The following is a 6,836-nucleotide window of genomic DNA, read 5'->3' on the forward strand; positions in this document are numbered from 1 at the left end:
AAATTCGAAAGTTTGTTTTCAGACTACTCAATCGAAAATCAACAATTAGAACATCAAAACCCGTTGTCATTAAAACTCATAAGAAAACAAATCAATAACATTCCAATTGTGATTCTTCAACAAATCCTGGTATGTTGACTTTTTTCTTTCAATTTTGATACACATCTTAATCGTTTATCATCAAATCTTCAAAAACAAGGTATTTATTTCAACATGAATTTTTCGGAATCCATTTAAGAATTTGTGAAAGCTCCTTGAAAATTCTTTTTCCATTTGCAATAATTGAATCGATCATGGAAGACCTCGGTTCCTTAGTTGGAACTAAGAAATCTCCAAATTGCACATTGTACCACCCACGATGCATGTTGTACAATCCATAGAGCTTCTTCTCATTTCTCCAAGATCTAACTTCATCTTCACAACGAACTTTAGAATCTTTAACACTTTTGGGATTGGAATTCGAAATCATTTCGGTTTTAAGACGACATTTGAAGAATTTTATGTAGAAACCCACATTTTCTTGTTTTTGATCTTCTTCTTTTTTTTCTTCTTCATATTTTTGGACCCTGAAGATTTGAATTCAAGAACAACTTCATTCTTCACAACTTTCACTTGGCAACTTTTAATCAAATATTTTTTAGCTTGATACATTTGAACTTCTTGGATTGAAGGCTTTCTATACGACACCATTCCTTCAAACAAATCAGAAGAATACAAACAATCATCGGTTTGAACTCTAATTAAACAAAAGATTGTTACAACTTCTTGAGAATCACATTGAATTCCTTTATCTTGAACTTCAAGAACATCATGAACATGATAAACTTCTTCATAAACATCTTCAACAAACTCAAGAGCATGAAGATCATTTAGGTCTTAAATAAGAGAAACATATTCTTTTTTGAATAATTCTCTTTCTTTTCCTTCCTTTCTATTACCACACCAACATAACATATTCATGGACATTTCAACCAAACTTTCATTCTTACAAAGAGGTTGAATAATCAATTTTCCAAAATCAACTTTCTTATTTCCATAATAGATTAAAGAATCCCATGTAATAAACCCGCCTTTCAACAACAATCCATAAAATTACATCTCATTGACTTTTTATTTGACATCTTCAATTATCACAATCCAAGAATCATAAGCCAAATACATCATCTTTGACCAATTATATAAAAGATCACAAGAACTTGGATATTTCTAGAGAGAGAAAGTGATTTTGAATGAAATCTCTAGAGAGAGAGAGAGAGCAAAATTTGAATGAGCTTCTAGAGAGAGAAAGCAAAATTGATCAAAAATCTAGAGAGAGAAGGTGATTTCAATATGAATTTTAGAGAGGGAAAATCGAATTTTAATGAAGATCAAAGAATAATTCAATTTCTAGAATCAAAAACACTCTAAAAATGACGAACTTACAACAATTTGTGATTCACCAAGTCATGTTGTCATCATGGATCAAATTCTTGAAAACTTCAATTACACTTCAAGAACAACCGCTCTGATACCAATTATAGTGACCCGGTTATGAGGACGAATGTGAAAATGTAAAGATTAAGGTGAATCAAACAACCATGAGGAACACAAAGAGTAAATAAATTTGTTTAAGCTCCATTAGATCTAGTAAGCTATTACAAAGTGGGTATGTAATAATTCTCTCACTACTTTAATCTCTCAAAATGGGTTCCATACATAAATGGGAGTCACTCACTTCCTATTTATATGAAAGACTCAACCCATTACACATCACAAGAGGGCAAGCCACATCCAAAGAGAACTTTACACCCTAACAGAGATCATGTATTTCTTTAACATTTTCCCTAAATTTGAAAATTGGTGGGTAATGATGAAAAGAAGTAATTCAAATTATATGGTTTAACTACATGGCGATTAGTTAGTATAATTCCCCAAATCTTCTCAACAACAAACCCTGTAGCATAGCTATCATCCGTATATGGATGCAACTGAACTCAGTTTACCTGAAAATCTTGAAATCTTTGGATTGAACCCTAACCAACACCATCAACTCTGATATTAACCACCATATATTTGATTTCTTGATTCTCTAAATTTTGTATGGTGTTTAACATCATGTTCAAGAGGATCAATGTATGAGAAATTATTTGATTTTCTAATCTTTTACTGGTAGTGCATCGATGATCGGAGACCTACCCAATCGATAATGGTTTGCTCATCGAATACTCTTAAAATCGATAATGATTCGGTCAACGAAGATTTTAAGGAGATGGAATCTACAACACAATGATTGATGGAGAAAGAAGATGGTTTTAAGAGAGAAAATAAAGAAAACAGATGCATTTAGCAAGATTTATGGATCTATACCATTAGAATTTGACAGATTTATGGAGATACATCGGATTTCAAGAAATTAAATCAGGAAGTAGTAGGACGTATTGTTTGACAATGAGTAAAAAGTAGCACAACTGGCATTTTAGAAAATCCACTTTAAGAGAATGGGGCGAAGGAGATGACATGTGTCAATATGGTATTTTTTTATTACAATAAGGGATATATATATATATATATATATATATATATATATATATATATATATATTATCCAACTAAATATGAAATATTTATTATCATCATTTTTTTCATATAAAAGACACATTTTATCCGTTGTATCATAATATATTTAACCTTTTCTATGTTTCTTTAACTTTTGTTTTCGGCCATTTTAACTTTTATGGGAAAAGTTAGCAAAAAACTAACAAAAAATTACACTGGAGTATCCAAAATAGGGTTTAGTAACCACAAGGCCCCAACTAACACTAATCTTCCTATTCCGACAACCAAAATCGTTTCATTCCGAAGTTCCAAAGAAGCCACCACATAATCATGACTATAGACTCCAATGTCATACGCATAACGATAAACATATGAAAACAGTTTGTCTAGTGGACCACGTCTTCTATCTCCAAGAAGTTAGGATGATAAATATCACATAATCTTCCAATAAAACACCAAATCAACCGCCACGTTGAAAAAACAAGATATTGAACAAAATATTCCACATCCAAGGTACAAACAATGCACTCTAAGGTAGGGATATCAACGTAATTAGCACAAATTGGTGCATGTAGGAAGCCTGCTTAATCTAGCATGCCAATTAAAAACATTTACTTTTGATGGAAGATACTTACTTCTTCTGGTAGGAATGTTACCATTCGGAAGAAAGGAATCGTCAATACACCTTCTAACTTACACACCATGAACTGATCACCTTCTCCTAAATCCTAGGCACATCAATCCTTAGACATCAAGAATGTGAAGCCAATGATCATATCCATCATTTGTTGTAAGTGCACTAGGACCGTACCTCCTAAAATTGTCGGTTCCATGACCAGATCTACGAGATTCGATTCCATCTACATTAATATATATATATATATATATATATATATATATATATATATATATATATATTAAAGGATATGAATCTTAGGAATAGTGAAGTTACCATTTTTTTGGCAGAATTGGTCCATGTACTATTGTTGGGCTTCAAAGTTAGGAATAGTAAATTTAGATGTTTTTTTTTGTCAACTTTGCTCCTCATTCTTTAGCCATTTTGATACTTTTTGTCCTTGCAATCAATATTTTCACACCTTTTAGGAACATTTTAATATTTAAAGTTTGGCCACAAAACTTTAACGGTTTGACAGCTTTGACCCCTTTTCTAAAAACTCGATAATTCCTACCCCTTTAATTCTTTAGCCATTTTGATACTTCTGGTCTTTGCAGTCAAAACTCTTACATTTTTTTATAAAAACATGAAAAAAATGGTTTGGGGCAAAGCCCGGGCTTTTCATCCTTGCACTTTCTACGTCTGTCATATTTATCGATTCAGAAACAATATCGAAATCTTCTGGCCCCCGCGTAGCGGGGGTAACCTTTCTAGTTTGATATTATAGTATAATATCAAAGTTCTTTCTCCATTCCAGTGTTCATTCTAGAAATAAGTAAAAGTACCATCACTAACCCTCCTTTGACTAAAATTACGATGAACTAGTTCAGAGTCATGCATTTGATTAATCATGCCAATAATCTTGTACCTTTCACCTAGTCCAAGCGAAATCAACATCTTTACCATGCAAAAATCTTATGAACCTACACCATAAATCACCATAATCATTTAAAAATCACCATTTCTATTTAATCAATAGCACCTTATTCGTCGCATACAATAAACTAATATCTATACCTCCTTTTTCTTTATTAGCCAAAATACTTTTCCATTTAACCCAACGAAGCATTCGATCTTATTCTTCTCATCTTCTTAAGGTGTTTATTGGCAATAATATGCATATGAAGCAAAGACATATAATAGGTGTCTAGGGTACTTAAAACCAATTTCAAAACTATCAACGGGTGACCAATAGAAAGTAATATGGTCATCTAAGAAGAGCGTCTCTTGTGAAATTTTTTGATAATATATTCCACCTCAAAAACTACAATATTTGAGCCCCAACAGGAAGACCAAGATAAAAAAAAATAGGAGTTTAGCAGCTTTACAACCTGTAAAAAGAAGCAAACTTAACCACCTCTATCTACGGCACACTAATGCCAAAGAAATTGGAATTTTGAAAATTAATTTTAATACCCGAGACCATGTAGAAGCAATGAAGAATATCAATAAGATTAATGATATTTTCACAACTCCATTTCCCTTAAAAAAGTGCATCATCAACAGAAAAAAGATGTCATAATTTTAACTTTTTCATATCTAATGTAAACACCACATAACAAGCTTGCAACGTCTGCATCCTTAATGGTAATGTGTAACCCTTCAATATCCAAAAACCAAAAACATGGAGAGAGGGTCACCTTGTCTCATATCCTTTTTGACATGAAATTTATTATAAGGACAGTCATTTAACAAACTAGAAGAAGGAAAATTAACGATAAAATCTTATATCAAACCCCTCTGTTTTTGTAGAAAATCCATAAAAGTCATAATAGTGTGAAGATAATCCCATGAGAGCGAGTTGAACACCTTCTTAAACACCACCTTGAAAATCATAATCTTTTTTATTCTTCAATTTACACCACTCCACCACATCATTAACTATGAGGTGGTCATCTAGAATTTGTCTACCTTTAATGTAAACAAATTCTCTGAGCTCATTACCAACCCAATCTATTTTGTCATTTGAATAGCTAGCAATTTAGTTATAGTATTGGTTTGAATACCAACTAAAGAGATAGGACAATAATCTTTGGTGTATACAAGATTCATAACATTAGGGATTAAGGTAATGAAAGACGAATTACATCTTGGAAGGATGTAATTCGACTGGAAAAATGAAGAAAATCAAAAATATCTTTCTACAATGCATCCCAAAATCCTTTAATGAAGGAAAAGGAAAAAAAATCAAAAATATCACTTCCACAAGACGAAATAGTGTCCTGAACCTCTTCAAAGGGAAGGAGTGGTGTCAACAATTTGGGGTTGATCCAAATCTAAAACACAAAACCTAGGGCTATAGTTTACCAACTAATCCCATTAAAAGTCATGTACTTGTTCTTGTAGAAATATATAAACTCATATTCCACCATATCTGGTTGGGTGATCCATTTCTTCCCACTCAGACACCTTTAATAGATTATGTCTTTTTTTCTTCAGAATACAATGATAAAACTTCGAGTTTCCATCACCTTCAACATTCCACTTCAATTTTAACTTCTGAGCCATATCACTAGTTTTATTCTTCTTTATATGTTGAAGATTCTCAATAAGTTTGTGTATTCCTAATGTAAAATTTTGAGAATTGAGACCATCATCAAGTAGTTTTATTACATAGATATAATTTATACTTTGGGTTGTTTATATATTTTTATAGTATAGGGACCCCTTGTGTAATAAGTATCATGTATATTCATCATGGTATCTTTGTCAATTGCGATAATTGTCACTAGTCATCAATTATAAAAGGGCTCAGAAAATAATAAGTATCTAAATACAAGGCTTAGAACTTTGATATATAAGAGAAAATACTCCAAAATATACGCAAATCAGATGATTAAGTGTGAAAAAAGTTGTGTTAACTAGTATAAATGGGTAACATATTAAGAAAGTATGTTGCGAGGTGATTTCAATGATATAAACATCGTAAGAATCTGACTTCGGTTGAAAGAGTTATGATTTTTGTAAAAGTAATATTACCCTCGTAAATGAATTTTACAACGCCAAAATAGTACTAAGAGATTGGTTGAGTTTTGGCTAAAGTCATAGTACTCCTCGGAATAAACACTTATAGACAACAAAGGCCAAAAATAGTGTGCATACAAAGAATATATGATTTTTAGAAAAACATAAAATACGGTAAAATATGAAAGTTGAAATTAGACAAAACGACCTAAAGGAAAGTTATAGTGCTCATTAATAGCTACAGAAATATATGAAGAATGTTAGAAACAAGATTCATATAAGAAATATATGAATTTTTACAAGAGACATTGAAACGACCCAAAAATACGACCCAAAAATTTCTTTAAAAACATTACTAAAATCATATTTATAAAAATTGTATCATAAGTCATAACAAAATTTCTCGAGTATTAATTCAAACATAATATCATTATCAGAGTCAAACATTCCCAGGCTAACTGACTATGGTGTGTGCACTGCAATCTTCCCGAGCTCCTCCTTTGAAAAACTGAGTACCTGAAACCAAAACTGAAAACCGTAAGCACGAAGCTTAGTGAGCTCCCCCAAACTACCACATATCATGCAATAACATAAAAAGCACATACTGGGGCCTTGCCCCCTCCATCAGACCGAAGTCCGAAGCTGAATGACTGGGACCTTGT

This window comes from Lactuca serriola, chromosome 9, assembly GCF_051521515.1.
Source record: "Lactuca serriola cultivar US96UC23 chromosome 9, Lser_US96UC23_V15, whole genome shotgun sequence".
Taxonomy (NCBI): Eukaryota; Viridiplantae; Streptophyta; class Magnoliopsida; order Asterales; family Asteraceae; genus Lactuca; species Lactuca serriola.